General features: G+C 41.2%; 1 protein-coding gene across 1 annotated transcript in view; it reads right to left on the bottom strand.

The window, feature by feature from the left end:
• LOC122794258 (cytochrome P450 4V2) overlaps window positions 1–18,210 on the bottom strand; it is a 1,013,082-nt gene that overhangs the window by 985,296 nt on the left and 9,576 nt on the right. The gene's annotated exons all lie outside the window — the stretch shown is intronic.

The raw sequence follows: 18,210 nt of genomic DNA on the forward strand, positions 1-18,210 counted from the left end.
GTGTATTGTGTTCTGCAGAGGAAGTACTATGTGTAGCATGCCTATGTTTGTGTTTGGGAGATCTCTGGTGTTTAGGTATGTTGCTGGTGAGGACCTCCATATATGTAGGTATATGTGATGCGGGTTTGGGTGGAGAAGGAGGTGGTGTGTATATGAAGCAACCCACTCATTGTCATATGTACTAACTGTTGTGTGGGAGAGCAAGGGTTTTAATACAGTTTCATCTCTCACATGTTGAGTTTGTGTGGACTAGGAGTAGAGGGTGGTCTGTGAACATGAGACAGTTGCTACACTGTCTCAGGATGCCCATGTAGACTAAGCTGGTTAGAGAAACTGTGGAAAATTGTCCATCCACAGTGTTAGGTAAATGTATATGGTCAGGAAAAGAGGTCACACTTAGGAATGGCTAGTGGGTGAGAGGTGTGTTAGTACCTGTGTTAGTACCTCTGAGGCTAGGCTTAGTGTTCCACCTGACAGTACAGCAGTTACTAAAAGTCTCTGGAGGACTGCAAGCAAAGTGCAGGGAAAATTTAACAAGCAGCACATTTGCGTATATAACAAACAATGGCAGTCACCGCTATGCAGCATTGCACAATGATGCGCTACACACAAACAGGCGCAAACACGGGACTGAAATAAAACAAGAAATAATCCTTTTAACTCAAAGTAGACAAAAAGGATGCTCTCTCCGAGCTCTAGTCCAATCACCCTCGATTAGATGGGACCCAGATAGCACTCACCTTCCACAAGGGTGCAGAACAGCCTTCACCAACAAAGACGGCTTAAATTAGATGCTCAGAAGTTATAAAGCAGACCCAGCAGCAGCAAACCAGCTGCAGCTGAACTAGTACAGTATAGAGTAAAATGTGGCAAAAAAACAGTTCAGACAATTGAGACAGACAGCAGAATGCAAACACAAATTAAAAGTGCAATGTAAGAGCAAAAACAAGGACTTAGAGTTAGTTATATCTTTCAGTATCTCAGTGAAAAGCTGGTTTTAATGCTCAAGTGATACCAAACAGTCTAGATTCAGCAAGTCTGAATCTAGCCTATGCTACAAACTGCGGAAGTACTAGAAATTAAAATCACAGTCACAACAGCAAGAAACTGTTTAAATAAAGCAGCAATTCCCAGCTTAGAAGGGTGTAGGTCACACTCTCCTGCCACAAGAGTATAGACCACAAACCCTCCTAATGTAAAACAACTGGTTTTGGAGCCCAAGTGCTTAAGTCAGAACTAAGACAACAGACACGGCAGGCCTTCAACCAGCAATTTCCAGTTTAGAAAGGTGTAGGCAATCCTCTCCTGTGACAAGAGTTTAGACCACAAGCAGGGACAATAACACTCATACTTAGGTCACTAAGAAATCAAATTCTTTACCTCTGCAAATTAGATCTACCTCTAACCTATTCAGCTTCAAACAACTACTAAAAGACCACATAAATAAGACTTGGCTCTGCTCCTGCACTATCCCAGACTGAACTGCCCCACCCCAGTATATTTCTTACTAATTCCTCCTCTCTGAACACAGTCAATCTATTTCTTATATAGTGGACAAATATAATTTTGCTTAGGCTATATTATCTAATCATCTCTGTTCCAAAGAATACACTCAATGTGTTTAATGTTGTCACTGTGAACTGTAACTATTAACAATGTTCTTATTCAACTTGTTGTACCTTAGGTTCATACATGTGTACTAAGTTAACAACCACAAGGGCCTTTTTAAGTCTAGCCATGCATCTCAAATCTCTGACAAGTTCTGGTATCCTTGATAAGTATAAGCAGAGATTTGAGAGATTAAACATTTACAAACTGTGGTCTGGGAGATGAACCATTTACCAGCTGCCTGTGTCTATAAGAGACATAGGTGCCAAACCAGGGATGAAGTTCCTGTTCCCCATCGAGTTGTCCAAGTTACACTAGAATTGGATTAATGAGTTACTGTTTTTCACATGGATGGGAAGCCTGTTCCAGACAATGGTTAGTCTCGGAGATACTTACCCGCCTCCCAAGCAGGTCCTGTAAGATTATGCTCAACAGGGTTTTAAGGTTGAAAGTATGTAACATAAATAAGGTATAAAATAAAGCTTGCTTAAATGCAGAAACAGAGTTTAGTAATATGGGATCAGCATCCATAGTAAATGACCGTGGCTTGGAAAATAAGGAATCTGCTGAATGGACATTATATTTCCTTAAAAACAGGATGTATGCAGGTGCAAAAATGTAAAATCTGCTTTTAAAGACAACTGTGACAACGTGTTTTCCTTAAAAAACATGTTTTTCTGCATATAAAAAGAATGGACAACAGAACGTGTTTATGACACTATCAGCATTGACACAAGAACAGATGTTCTTATACATAGATCCAAATAGAATACAGGATGTTCACACTGTCAGAAAAGCTGGCCTCTTATAAATTCTGCAAAAATGTGACAAGACATTGTTAAACAAGGAAGCTTAAAAATAATATTATTAAGTCAGCATTTGCGTCAGCATCTGCAACAATTAGTATTGTTTCTACAGGATGAGCAATTCTCCAAAATAGAATACCAAGAGGAAATGTATATGTATGTGCATGACTAAAATTGTATATAAAAGATCTGTATCAATCCAGTTATGTTAGGGGTATTGGTAGAGAGACATTTGTCTCGAGGTAAATGTTATATCTCTCACATCATCTGTACTATATGAGAAGTAAAGTGGAACAGTACTTTAAGCTGCAACGTTAGTCCGTTTGGTTTATTATAAAATGTTATTTGTTACTGCTCTAAGTTGATGCTGCAAAGTATATTCTCTCGTCAGTGTATATTCTGCAAGTTTCTGTATGCAACAGACTGTGAATGCAACTGTAACCATACTTTGATTTCAGCAGAATCCAGCCAGCAAGACTGAGTGTCTTAAGAAGACTTCAAATCCATCACAGTAAGCAGCACCATATAATTTTTCAGGTCCTATTTATGTCACAGGCATAGCTTAAGTCCGTAGAACAGGGAATTCTGGTGCTGTTTGTTTTGCAGACTGCAGGAGGTCCATCAGGGTGGGATCTGATAATGACTTGTATGACAAGCATAGATCTCTCCTCAACAGCCTGTAGGAAACAGAATAAGGTTGTCTGCATAGGACATGTTGCTTATGTCCTGTATTCTTTTAACAAGGAACTTCTGTGGACAATCAACTTGTTGGATGTGCCTGGTTAGGTATATACCAAAGAGGGCATTGACTCAATAACAGGTCTGATGAATGTTGAATACAGTGGAACAATGATTTTCTTAGACTGAGATGCCATACCTTTTTTTATAAGCTGACCCACACAGAATGATTTCTTCCCTACTGTAGACAAGTGATGGTCAAAGGCTAGATTACTGTCTACATGCGTCTCCAAGTCTATTGACTACTGGGTTGACAGCTAAGGGTGTGTTGTCAATACAGAGGATTATGATTGGTTCACCTATCCTAGCCATCTTTTTATGTGTTTCAGACATGGATGCCAAGAATTTAATTCTTGAGGTGAATCTTGGCATCCATGTCGAGAAAATGTAACTAGAGGTTAGGATCAGAGAACCAATCATAATTCTTTGTAGTACATGGAGCATTATCGGCTTGATGTACTACAAGTTACAGTAAAAAAAATGCTAAGTGTTTTGCTGGCATTCAATGCCATAAAAAACACTTAGCGACAGCTGTCAGAAAGGCAGTGCAATGTAGTCCTTTACATTTACAGTATTCTTTCATACCTTTCAACAGTTCAGATTTTTACAGAACATCAAGATTATAGCTTCATATTTGTGGTCTGTTCCTGTGATTTTTAGATAAACAACTGAGGACTGAAGTCACTAAATAATGACATACATTTACATTTCAGACTTTACATCCTTTAGAAAATGTAAACAAACTAATTTCCTGTTAATTAAGCTACTTTTTATGCTTATAACAGGAAGTTAGTGACACCTTATCTGGATGGACAGCAAGCAGAAACAAATATTTTATTTCTGCCACACTCATTTGCTAGTCAGTACTGGCAGATTTTACTACTGAGCGCTAGACCTGACCTTAACAATTTTAGCAGGAGGTGCTTAACATTTGTTAAGGTCGGGTCTTGTGCTGGCACTTAACTGGTTTGGCTTTTTCCGAATATCAGAGTGTAATCATCACACTTCACGTGCTACACGATAGTTAACACAGTGTATAACTTTGCAATGGACACCATTATGCATTTCTTAGCATTTAGTTTTAGTCCATGTCTCTGACAAAAGATATTTGTTTGTGGCAGCCCTTCCAGTAGAACATTACTATCAGTGTTGGATTCTATGACTGCTGCTAATTTATAGTCTACAAATTTGTTCAGCCGGAGGTCCTTGGCATTGGCCTAGAGTTCAGAGAAGTAAATGCCAAAAAAGGAGCAGTCCCAGGATCACTCCCTGAGGTACTCCCTCTTGTGATTGGCTTCTTTGTAGAGGTGGACTGCCAAATTGTAACTTACTGCATCCTGTCTGTGAGCCAGCTGGCTATCCACTGAGTGACATAAGGGTTTATACCCAACCTTTTGAGTTTGTTTACAATGCCCATATGGGGAACTGTGTCAAATGCCTTGGCCAGATCAAAGCAGACATTGTGAACTATTTTGCCCTCATCCATTGCTTTGGTGACCTTCTGAAAGAAGTAAACCAGGCTGAGTAGGCATGACCTTCCCTTGATGAAACCAAACTGTAATGGTCCAGTGTTTGGAACTTTCCTATGCCATCATTAATCATTTTCATGCTAATGTGTTCCACGGCTTTGCATATGAGACTAGTGAGACTTATGGTTCTGCAGTTTACAGGGTCTGTAGATGGCCCAGCTTTGTGCAGAGGGATGACTGCTGCTATTCTCCATTCATTAGGCATGAAGCCTGTTTGAAGGCTACTGTTAAACAGCGACTCCAGACGGCCTGATAGGTCATGTTTCTTGCTAGTTAGAAGGCATCTTAAGATACTGTCTGTGCCCATTAATGCAGTGTTTTTGGACTTAGAGAGAGCACTGATGACCTTGCCTTAGTGATAGTAGGGGGAGTTATATGTGATGATATTTCCTGAAAGAAGGTTGAGGGGGAAGACAGGCATAAAGTTGGAACTGAATTTGTCAGCCAGTAGGTTTGCTATATCTTCTGGCTAAGTATAGGTGGCTCCATTTACAATGAGCTCTGAATACAACTATGTATTGGCTTTGAGGTTGCACACACAGCTAAAGAATGCCTTGTGGCTGTCCTTGGCCTGGGAGGCCGAATTTACCTCTAATTTGGCTTTGGTAGACTTTATATTAATTTTTCCTTTAAGTAATTGTTTAATTTGATGAGAGAGCGTTTATCCTGCTAGGTGCTACACTTCCTGATTTTTCACATGATTTTCTTCTTCCTCCTGTTACGGAGCCTACTGATATTGTGATTACATTAGGGTGGCTTCTTTATTTAAGTTAGTTCATCACTTAATCGTGGTGGGTACAGCTGCCTATATGCAGCTATTAAAATGCTTGCATATGGTACCTTTGAACAGTTCCTCATAATCACCAGAGTTCTCAGAGTTTATGGGGGCTTGAAATTTTGCCACGTTATCACTTAATAGTAGGAAGTTAGCCTTAGAGTAGTTCTTGAACATTCCGGGGTTACTTGTCTTTATTTTTACTCCAAAGGAGACCATTTTGTGGTCTGACCTTACCAGACAGGACACTGCACTAGGTGGTTTGCAGCACTCTCTCTCATATTAGTCAGGACCAGATCCAGTATGTTTGCATCCCTGGTCAGCATATTCATAATCTGCGCCAGGAGTTTATTTTTAAAAAATCCAGGAATCTCTGTGCCTGAACATCTGGTGCCATATATGATTCAGTTATTAGTGGGCTAATTAAAGCCACCCATGACTATAGTATTGGGTTGGATGGTGAGTGTTTCCAGTAAGCTTAAATACATGGTATGTTTTTTTTGGGTCACAAAGGAGGACCTACAGCTTACAAGGAAGTGGTATGAGATTTTGCCTATGGTGATTTCAACGTGGAGAAGCTCAAGTGCATCATCCTATTTGACTAGCCTTAAGGTATATTTTATTAGTCCCTGTCTGTGTAGTAGCTGGTCTAAATGTGTTAAAGGCATTATAGCCGTGCAGTGCCAGTGTGCTTGTGTGGCTTTAAACCATGTCTCAGTGACCACACAGAAGTCAGCATTTGCTAGAGTGAGGAGTGCTTGCAAGGAGTGGAGTTTACTCCTAGCAATGAGTAGTAACACCTTTAGATTTTCTTGGTTTTGATTTGCTATGTCGCAAGTACTTTCAGTTTGACATTTCCAAAAAAGGCACTATGGGGGAGGACAATGTTTAGGTAATATTCGAAAGCCTATAAGGGAGAGGTACAGGCCATCCCTGGCAAAGAAGTGTGGTCTGTTGATCATCTCCTTCCATGCTGACAACTATTATACCCCCTTAGAATAACACGAGAAGCTAAGCCAAATTTTAAATCAGCCATCTTCTGTTCGTATTGTGGCATCACCCTCAGAGAAGATAAAATGCTGCTCAATGCTAGGCTCATACCCACTTGGGATGCTTATTCCAAGAACTCCATGAATTATCTCTTCACATAGTCTAGGGAGGTATGTTTATGGTCATTTACACCCATATGGACTATGACTGAATCATACTGGTACTTGTGGTCCAATTACCCGAGTCCATGCTTAATAAGGCGGATCCTGGTACCCGATAAGCAATTGTTTGTGACTTTCTCCTTACTCAAGTCTGGTGAGAAGGACATCAGTGTCTCTCACAATGGAATCTCCAATGACCAAAATGTTAGATTGTGTTATAGCTTGCCTTATGGGCTTAGAAGAGGCTCCATGAGATGTAGCTGTATGCACTGATGTGGGTGCTGTTTTGAAAGACCGCATTCAAAAGACCACATTTGGGGCGGCTCAGGGTATTTGTTATGTGCACTTTAACTATGAGGTCTTTGGAGTTTAGGAAGGTTACATTTAAGTGCCTCAGCATATGTGGGTCTATGTGTCTGCTTTGAAGTGTGTGTGATGGGTTCAGCATTTGTACTACTGACAACCTGACTGACATCAGGAGTGATTTTATGTGAGAGATTTGCCTCCAGTGATATTGTATAAATATCTCTCTCACATACCTTATCAGTTTTGGTAACAGAGATAGTGAGAAGGTTCATATCCATGGCAACAGGTCCATGTTTATTAATTTGATGGGACAGTGGTTGTCACTGAAAACTAGTTGTTCTGTGTGCAACTAGTTATTGGTGAATTTTCAAGGGTGCTTTTACAGAAAAACAAAAAGTGAACTCTAGTTATGTGGATCTGTATAATGCACTGCCAAATACTTGATGGGAAACTACTAAAGTAGAGCCTGATGACTTATGGATGAAGTATTTTGGCAGATATTCTGAAGTTAGGACAGCAGTTAACAAGCAGTACTTATTGAAAGAAAAGAATTAGCTTTGTCAAGAACGATGAAAAGAGGGGTTTAACCTAACTGGTTAGTCCATATATTTGCAGTATGTAGGTACACATTCCCACTGTATGAACCGAAGATGAATTTTTTTACTTGGTTAATGTGTTGTTCTTCTGTATTAGGCTTTGTAATAACTTTATTTACTGAAAGCATACTATGCCAGTGTGGAGCTTTTTTTCCCTGAGCCTCTGCTGGAAATGGGATATTACCACAGTCAAACTTTCCCACTAAACAAAACAAATAAAAATACAATTCATAGGTGTTTGCTAGTATATTTATCTGTGAGGATCTTAAGAAGCCTAAGCTTACATTCCTTTTGTAGATTTTTAGCCCTTATATTTTCTATATGAATAACCCAGAGGTGGGCAGAACAAGGATATTTTGGGAAATTTACTTGTTGCTCCTTTCCAAAAGGGTCATGGGTACTCAGCCAGGGTAAATTTACATTTTCCCATCCACTCATCCAAGTTTTGTTTAAATCAAGTAAGCAAAGTACTTTCCTTTATGCAGACTGGGAGATGGTTCCACATGAGCAGCATTCTCTGCAATGCATATCTATCTTGCAAATGAGATTGAGATCCCATGATTAGGCCTTTACATTATCATTGGACTTGCAAATATGCAATAGGTCTGATAGGATGGGGTCTATTGAAGCTCTACTTCAGAGGCAGAGGTCACCTCTTAGCAGTCTGTATGAAGAGGGGCTAAGCTTTCAGATGGTCTATATAGATTTAGTCAAGATGGATTAGCTAGAAAGGTAGCTCTCAAGATTAGAGTTTGGATGTACATTGGAGGGCATGAGATTCAAACCTGCGACTATAATCTGTGTTCAAAGACGTTAAAACCTGTATGAAACACTAAAAATTTGTATGGTGATTATCTAAAGTTCTTCAGGAATACATTGTCTAGACAGTGTTCTGAGCAATGTATTTTAATGTTATTTGAGGAATACAGATGTTAACCTTACAGAAACAAAGTATATAATTTGATGCTCACCTCTGGAAGAAAAACTGGATAGGCTTGAAATGGCCCACAAGTGTAGCTAGACTAGTATTTACCTATGAATATCGCTGTAGCAAAACAAACTTATAGAGTTGGGGGGTTGGTATAATGACTAAGGTGTTTTTCTCAAAGACAAAAGGTGCAAGAGTTTAATTCTCATATTTGAGGGATATTACATAGGTTAGCTTTCCTTGCATTTTAAACCTAATACTTAGCTATGAACCTATTTAAAGATTTAGGCCCATTATTATTTTAATGAGAAAGCACTGCAGTCATTCCAGATGTGCCAAGTGTTTAGACATGTAAAAAAGAAACAGGCATTATATTCAATGACATGCCCAATGACAGCCAAGTACAATCCAATGATACATCCATTGACCTGGATGCCATACCTTTAGATACAAGCTGTGTAATGAAAAATAACTTCCTTACAATAGTGGATATGTGATGATCAAAGGAGAATTCATTGCCGACACAGATTGCCAGAGCCCTATTTTTGCATGCAATTAACTTGTTTCTTTTATCACAGAGCCTATTTATATTCTGGTTCCACCACAGGGGGCTATTTTAAATGGGGCACGGTATTTACTTCAGAGGGGGGCAGAAACATCTCTGCAGCTGTTTACATATGCACAGAATTTGGAGGTAAAGGCTTCCTCATAAACATCAGGCTGGAAGGGGTTTCTGAATTTAGTTAGGTCATACATCAGCCTTCACATAATCCCTGAATACCAAGGTATTTAAGAATGCTTATGTCTTCAGTATTATGGTGAATGTGACAGATTTGTGGTCCAATTTGACCAAGGAAGAAGAGACAATTGGTGGAAAGTAAATGCTGCCCCAAAATGGTCAGGACCAAGTCCATGATTTTATTTCCCCTTGCTGGGGCTGTGGACTAGCAGGTCCAAAAAGTTGATACTGATGAAGTCCAGAAATTTCTTGGCATACATGCTCAAGGTTGTACAAGTTTCTCAGTTAATGGAGGAGCAGCTTAAATAGTATAGAGTTATTCTCCTAGGAACTTTTGATGGTATGGGCTAAAAGAGACCTGGGATGGATGGGGCTAGAGAGAATCAGAAAGTTAGTTATGATATGATAGGCAGTGTAGTTCACATTTTTGTTGGACATGGAGAAGTTACTGGTCATTATCGTGTCTAACAAGTCTGGAGATGATTTTCTTTTTTTTTTTAAAGTGGGAGACACTGCCATCTTGGTGCCTAGTGTGGTAGGCCTGAAAGTTTTGTAGATATTGAAAACCTGTACTGCTGGAATGTTCTCATCTGTCTTGAACCAGGTGTTTGTGACAATGCATACACTTGTGTTTTCCAGAGTAATTTCTGCATGTAGGGAGTGGAAGGTTTTTTTTGTTTGTTTGTTTTGGTTAGGCTACTAGCACTTAACAGCAATACAGTCATGACATCTAGATTATGTTTCGGTACGTTGGAAGTTTTTGAAGACCGTCATTGACTATAAACAGCATTGTAAGAAAGACAAGCCCCTGGATTTAATAAACTCAGTGTAAGAATAGTGCTACTCCTACACAGAGTGAATGGTGTCCATGTCCGCATCCCCATCTCAGCAGTGCACCTTGCATATTAATGAAGGCATTCTATTGAGTGGGAGCCATGTACACGGATACTGAATCAGTGCTAGGTGGTGTGCTACAGTAGTATTTGCAGATCTGTAACATGCCCCCTGCACTTCCAAAGTGCCGTACGGCACTTTCCAATAAAGAAAGTGTCCTCGGACATGTAAATGCAAGATTATGAAATTAATGTCATGTATGGGGGTGTGTTACAGTATCTATAACACACCTCCTGTATTGTAAAAGTGTTGTACAGCACTAAACAATAAAGAATGTGTCCTTGGACACATTTAATAATGTGCAGTCTAAATAGTTTAATTTTAAATTAATGTTAATTTTTTTATTATTTAGTTTTCCTGAAAGTTTAAGCATACCTGAGCGGGTTTGCACAGCTCTTTGCTCATCAGTGCTCAAATGTATCAAGAAGCTATACAGAAATGTATAGCTGAAATCTTCACAGCTGAATTAGCTAAGTGGTTAGAGTCACAGCTTCATGTGCAGCAGGTGTAAGCTTCAAATACGAAGACATGCCGTTCAGCTTTTACATGGAAAAACATTTTTATATTAATTTTTATTTTATTGATGTAGTTAGTGATATTTGTTAACCAGCATAGTGTAGTTGGTCCAGAATCCCACTGTCAGTGGAGATATGAAGTGAAAACCACCATTTAAAACATAAGTGTTCGATACAGTACAGTCAGACCCCAAGGTAACATAATGAAAGAACACATGGGGAGATCATGTAAAGTAAAATACATGCACATAATAATAATGCATCAGTAATGAGTAATTACTAACCAATTCATATTTTTAAAATGAAAATTTTGTTTGCCCTCAGCTCAATTTTGCTTAGCACTGCTAAGCCAAGCTAAGCAATGCTTAAAAAGGATCTGTCTGAGCAATATTTAGCAGTGCTTAGCTCCACTTCGCTTGTTTGAGCATTGCTACAAAGTCTTATTCTGAGCAGTATTCAGCTCAGCAAAACAGATTTGCACACTGTTAATCACTGCTAGGCATTTGCCACTTTAAGCACTGATCAACTCAGCTTAGCACGCTGCTGAGCTGTGCTTAGCATTTTTGAAAATAGTCCAATGATGGCAAATGGCGGGAACATGGCCTTATTTAAACTGCACAGGTGGGAATACAGGCTGAACCTGTTCCAGTTTGATCCATGCAGGAACTATGGCAGGTGCTGGAGAGGGAGCGCACTTTCAGGTGCAGCACTAGGGCATAATGGAGTCCAGGGACATGGCTGGGCTCCTTGTTAAGAACCATGATGACAGACTGCTGCAGGGCCTGTACCAGGGCTCAGAATACAAGTCTGAGGCCTGGGACCATTTGGCACACAAGCTCACTAATGCCACTGACATCCCCCAAACTAGTGAGTAGGTCTGTCATCATTATGATGACCTGAAACAGAGGAAGGGGGCTTTCTTGGCCCAATGGATTCAAGCTGCTTGGGCCCAGAATACCCCAGAAGTTTGTAAGTATATCAAGTGGTGATTTATCAAATTCTAGTATGAATATCTGACAGACAGGTATGCATAATGGTGTGCCCCTCCCCCCACAGCTGCAGAAGAGAGAGCTTGTAACATTGAAGCCCACAGCAGACATCTGATGAGTCTGCGCCAACAGTGTGGCGAGTACAGATATAACTTCTAATATATAGTACAATAAATAAGAAAGTATAATTTTCTACTGCCATTAGGTATAGCGTGTTCTGAGTGTACTAAAGAAAATGTGTTGTTAGACCAACATTGATATATGTGACTAATGCCAGGTATTGTGCAATACAGATGAAGGCAGCAAACCAGCTACTATTGATGAAAAGGAAGTCAATACTGTAGTAATACTGTGTAAGAATGAATCTGTTAATAAAGTATACAATGCTTGCTACTGTGAAAGTAATAACTGACATACAGTCATCATCTACAGGATATGCAGTACAACTGAATTTAGAATTCTGAATGTAATAAACCACTGTCATATCACCCAAAATAAAGCTTATTCCCACAAACTGTTGTGTTTAATCTGGTCTATTGTTGAAAAAAATGTGTGTGTACGGGTGCTACACAGCAAATATGGCTATGAGAGCATGAATTCACTGAGATTTGTTTGCTAAAAAGCTGTTTTGCCAAACTGTAGATATGAAGCTGTAAAACAGGATACAAATTAAATTAGAAATATGTTCTGCAATGTGTAACGTATTACAGTGTTGTCCCTGCAGCACTGTCTTGCTAACCTTTGCATTTCAGCTATATGTAGTCCTGAATGTAGGCACGCTGATGCAGGCTAGTATGAGACTAATAGATGGAGACTGCAAATATATGATGTGCAAATGTATATGGTTTGGGCATGCAACACAACACCCTGCTATGGTTTGTACAGATGACACATATTCACATCCACTAGGAGTTAAATGTGTACACCTGCAGTCAAAGTATTAATACACAGTTCACTATCTACCATGCATGTATGTTCAACTGTCACTACAGTCTTCTGTGACGCTTTACTTATATTACAATGTCAGATGTTGTAACCAAGTGATTTCTAGGCAGAAATCAGTCAAGCAGCCAACAGCAGTGGGCCAGTAGCTCAGTGTGATTAGAAATAAATATGTTATCCATTTTTGCACACACAAACCATGGTTCCAATCCAAGGACTGGTACTAAGATGCATTTATAGTTATACAAAAGTAATAGTGTTAACAGATATTTTCGCTACAAGGCATACATGTAAAGAAATATTTGTATTAGCTGTATGAATGGTATACTACTAAACTGTGTACAAATGTTCTAGTGTCGAACCCCATGCCTACGAATGACAGCAGGATAGGTATATACACCATGCACTCTTCCCCATACAACTCTCTCTAGCGTCACACTGTCAGGGCTAGTGATCACTGTTGCCAATAACCTTGAACACAGACATAAATCCAGTAGAGGTATGCCAGTAGCACTCTCACACAATATCAGTGCAGTGTGCACCTTGTTAGTCATATAGGTAACCCTGAAATGTACGAGCCCCTCTAGTTATAAACATACAGTTTTCACAGTTTGCCCCATACCATTCCAGGTCGATAGCTTAACAGGTATGTATGTGCTACAAAAGCTATATGTCACAGGTACATGTAAAGTAAGGGCAGACCTGTAGAGTATAGAGCAGTATAGTTGTGAAAAATATAGCCTATACAGTTGGTAAAGGACTGTTTTTCTCTCCCCCACCCCTTATCTGCATCACTAATTATTATTCATATAGTATGGGTATGTTGTTCTCAAAACCAAATGTTGGGACTTGTGTTGTATTCATGTATTTCCATGGTTGCATACTAATACACCTTGTTCAAATTCCACTGTTGTTGGCCTGTTGCCATAACCGTTACTGGCATCCTGTTATAATAATGACTGTTACTCCATTTTGATATGCAGTGTTTTTCAATTCTATTGTTCTGGGTGAATTGGACACCCATGCATGCTGTTATAACTAACATTGAAATGTTTTGTTCATGACTAACCAATAATCTTTGGCAAATCTCATCACCATAGCACATTTTGGAAGGTCAATCCCAGCAGATAGCCCTGTCCCGCCCCATCTGACCATGGCACTAGGTCCCAGCATGTCTGGGACCCAACCTGGAGCTCCCTCATCTGCTGGTCCTGCACCACCCTTGGGTGGAACTGCCTCAGGGGATGGGGCTCGTCCGCCCTCTGGGCATGGGCACAGGGAGGCACAGGGAGAATCTTGTCACCTTACAACAGTTTCCAGCGTTGTGTGCAGGTTCTCAAGCGAGATTTGGATGGCCAGCTGCGCCAGAGGGAGGGCAGACTGGCACACCTCGAGGGGCAAGGTCGCCTTGGCATCCAGCCCCCAGCACAGCCACCATCTGGCCATGGGTGGGGACTTCAGTCCCACTGTTTCCATCTGGGGGGCACTTGGTTCTCAGATTCCCAACCACCCTCCCCGTCCAAGGTGTTTACCCTCATCATGTGTCATAAACCGCCCCTGTCCGCTGTCTTGTATGTCTTGACTGCAACCTCTCCTACCCAACATAACCCCCCAAATATACCTACAACCCTTCCCTAACAGTCCACTTTTTTTTTTTTTTGTAAGGAGAAGGTCTGGCACCTGTCCTGCAAAAGAAATTATGTCCAATACATAGCTCTCCATTTTGCCCCAATGTACATTGGCAATCAATCATCCCAGCAATTAATCAGCAGAGTTATGTCACCACACCCCCTCTCTGTGGGATGTGAGGCTCCAAATTGTCCACAAGCACAGCTGTTGCTGTAGAAGAAATGGATAGCTATGGTCCTTTCCTACACCCATCCTGCATATCCCTACCTGCCTTTTATATTGTCCCCCCCTACTTTCCCCCATTTCACCAGTTTCCCATAACCCCTTTTTTCTTTTCTTTATTTGGAAATATCGTAGGATTAAGCACCTCGTGGCACTGTGGCGCATTGTGCAAATCCACATAAAACTGCTTTAATCACCCTATCTCATTCAGACACTGCTCTGCCTAGCAACAAAATAACCAGCCCTGCCAAGTCTTGAACACAGGAACCTCTGCACTATACTCAGAGAAACACACCAGTAGGCCATCTGAGCTCTAGAAATTAAATGGTGTTTTGACAAACATATCATTCATTTTACTGATTTTACATCTTGAAAAAATTTCAGACCCCGCCAAGTATTGAACCAGGAGCTCTCTACACTACAGTCAGAGCAATGCACCACTAGGCCATCTGAGCTCTGGAGATTAAATGGAGTTTTGACAAACATATGATAACATTTGTTACATCTTTACAAATGTCAGACCCTGCCAAGTATTGAACTCAGAACTTTATTAACTACAGAATAGAGCATTAGGTCACTCAGCCACTTCACCTCTAGAAAATCAATTGTGTTTTTACAAACATATCCTGATTGCCATTGACACACTACTCCTGTATACAAAGAGAGAAATCACAATGAACCTGGGCCTCTGACACAGACTTTGAACCAGTACACAGACAAATAAATGCTGCTGGATGCAAGGGAGGAATACAATATCAGGGAGAACTGACAAGTGCACAGACTCTTGCTGAATGACCACGCTTGTGCCCTCACTTATATCAGGGTTGCCATAAAAGCTATCCTGTGTGCTGACATACTGGCAAGGCAGTGCAGACTGGGGGTGACAAAATGACGGACAGCTCAGTGTCACACGCCATACCCATTCAAACACACGTCCATGCCAATCCTGTAGAACACAATGTATATATGCACATATGTCCTACAAACACACCTGCCATAAGAATGACACTGTAGCTCTATCTGCTACATTCCTAGCATGTGTCACGCCTGGACACCCAGAGTCCTGGCCTACAGTCCAGGCTATACAGCAGCAACTGCATGCATATCAATACAATACAGGAAGAACTGAGTCTTGCAATGTCCAGCAGAACTGGTTGCTGCCACTGCATTCACTGCCACCCACAGTAGCACATCAAAGCCCTGCAGGGTGGGACACATTTCACAAATATAAACATGTGCCCTAAATGTTGCCTAGTGGCCTCTGGATGGCATTACTATGTAACATATGTACCAGAGGCACATGCCTCACCCGGACTCATACCTCTCAACCTCTTAATGCAAAATATCTGGACAAAGCTTGACAAAATGGGGGGGGGGCACAAAGGCCCAAATATAGGGACAGATTGTCAGTTTTGATCATGTGCACTTCCTAACTTGCTAGAGCAATAGGACTGGTTTTACCAAGCATTTGCTGAAATTTTTGAAGTCTATCACTAAAATGCATGTCATTATTTACAGACTGGCCAACCATATGAGGCAAAAATATGGACTTTCCTTGAAAATCTGCAAAGTTGAGAGGTATGACCAGACTGTTAGGGGCACCCTCAACCAGTCCATGCTGTGACATCACAGCTGGCACCGCTCCTTCACTGACAGTAACATATCGCTATCTACCACTGTCTGCACAATCCCTAGTCTGACCCCTGGCCAGACTGCAGAAGCTGTGGCCTGCTAAACATGCTACAGTATGTTCAACTACCCTCTGTGGACCTAAACTACCTCCCAAACACCTACAACAGGCCATCATAAAGGGTTGGGGGGATGCTCAGGTGAAATGGATGTGTCCCACTCTCCCCCTACAAACATGCACAGCCGACAGACCAGCTTCATACCACTCAACCTCTTAGTGCAAGAAATCTGGACAAAGCCTGACAAAATGAAGGGACAAAGGACCACACAGAAGGACAGATTTTAAATATTGCTTCTATAAATTTAGAAGATTGCTAGAGTAACAGGATTTGTTTGACATACATTGTCTGACTGATATCACCCAAATATATGTCATTATTTAGTGACTTCAATCCATAGATCACCCCAGTGACTTGCGAGAAACCACATATTTTATGAGGAATAAGGCCAAACTCTGGACATGCTGTGAAAATCTGTACAGTTGAGAGGCATGACCAACATCAAAAGCAGCAGCATGCACATTCACATAAAAAGTGCATGACACTCACTGCCTGTCCCCTCACTGACCCTAATGCACATTGTTAAACAGTACACTGCTACAGAATCCGAAAGGTTGTTAACAATGACCAGACATAGCATGCAAAATTGTGGACATAACACATCAATCCAAACAGTGGTCAGTATTTCAACCTACCCTCTGTGATGCTGTAGCTCCCACTCCTCCATAATGTCCTCCACACAGGCCAGGAAAAGGGGCCAGGCTTACACGAAAGCCTTAATTATAGCACTCTGTTACCATACCATTGGCTAATGGAAAGGCAACCCAGTTGTTCTGCATGCAATTAGCAAGTGGGGGTCACAGAGTGGTGCAAAGGCAATCACCTGTTCATAAGCAGTACCTACAAAAGGCAAGCTGCTGTCTATGGTAAACAGATCTGACACTTTCTTCAGGAAGATGGACTACAATTCTCTAGGAGACTACAACTGCATTTCTTCTCACAAAGGAGGACAGCACTATACCAGGTATATCATAGAATTAAGTATGTAATGGAATACAGATGGGGGGATGCAGTCATGGGAAATATAAATTTAAATAGTAGGTCTCAACAAGATTACTGGACTGAGATGTGTTACTCTACTGACCAGCACCTGTGGCCATTCCTTATGTCTCTGTCTGCAGTGACACAGATCACAGCCATGGGCCCTGCGTCACCCCAGCAATGGCCATCTCACATATGACTGCAACTGGACAGTCTGTTGTACAATACTGACAGTAAGTACTGATGAATATAGCTGGTATATCACATCATGTAGTGTCAGTGAATAAGGCTTAGTGCACAGATTCTCCAGGTGTCCCCAGCCATTCCTGACCTACTTTGACTAGGTCACTGTGTACACCACACTTGTATCTTATTGCCTGGCAATTATGGCTAACATACCCGGTGACCCTCTGCAGCAGGATAGCAGGTTATAGGTGCTGGTATCAAGGAGATACTGGATCTGACTCAGCAGCTGTCCATACATATTGCATGTACAATGCAGCAGCTGTCCATACATATTGCATGTGCAATGTAAGGGAATGAATACAGTACCAGACATTTATGTATTATTACTGTGTTCCCAAGAGTCTGCCATGTGCTGTGTCTGGCCTTGCCTTGGGGATCCCCTTTGGTGGTGTATGTGTATGTTGGGGGCCACTGTGGATATTTCTGTGTCTTGTGTAGGTGTGGGTGGTGTGTGAGGTGTACTGCTCGTGCTGATAACCCGCTAGGGGACAGATATGTGGCCTTGACAGGCAGTGAGCATGGACTGCAGGTTACTACGGTCATTGCATCCCTCACACAATGTCTACCTTGGTGGTGTTTGTAGATGGCGGTCTGCCCGTGTATGTGAGGCAGCTGCTACACAGTGCCAGGACACCCATATCAACCACACTTGCTGGGGAAACTGTAGGACATTGTCCAGCCATGCAGTCCTTCAGACCAGGTGATTAGTAATACAGTAGGAGGCTTTTACCTCACCAAACCATGTACACAAGCTATGTACACACATAGGCGCAACAGCTACATGCACTGCAAACCCTCACAGCACATGCAACAAGTAGCATGAAACAGCAGGATCGGGGGGAAATGCATCCTGTATTGCCACTATGTT

The sequence above is a fragment of the Protopterus annectens genome, chromosome 2.part1, assembly GCF_019279795.1.
Source record: "Protopterus annectens isolate FY-2018-M chromosome 2.part1, PAN1.0, whole genome shotgun sequence".
In the NCBI taxonomy this organism is placed as follows: Eukaryota; Metazoa; Chordata; order Ceratodontiformes; family Protopteridae; genus Protopterus; species Protopterus annectens.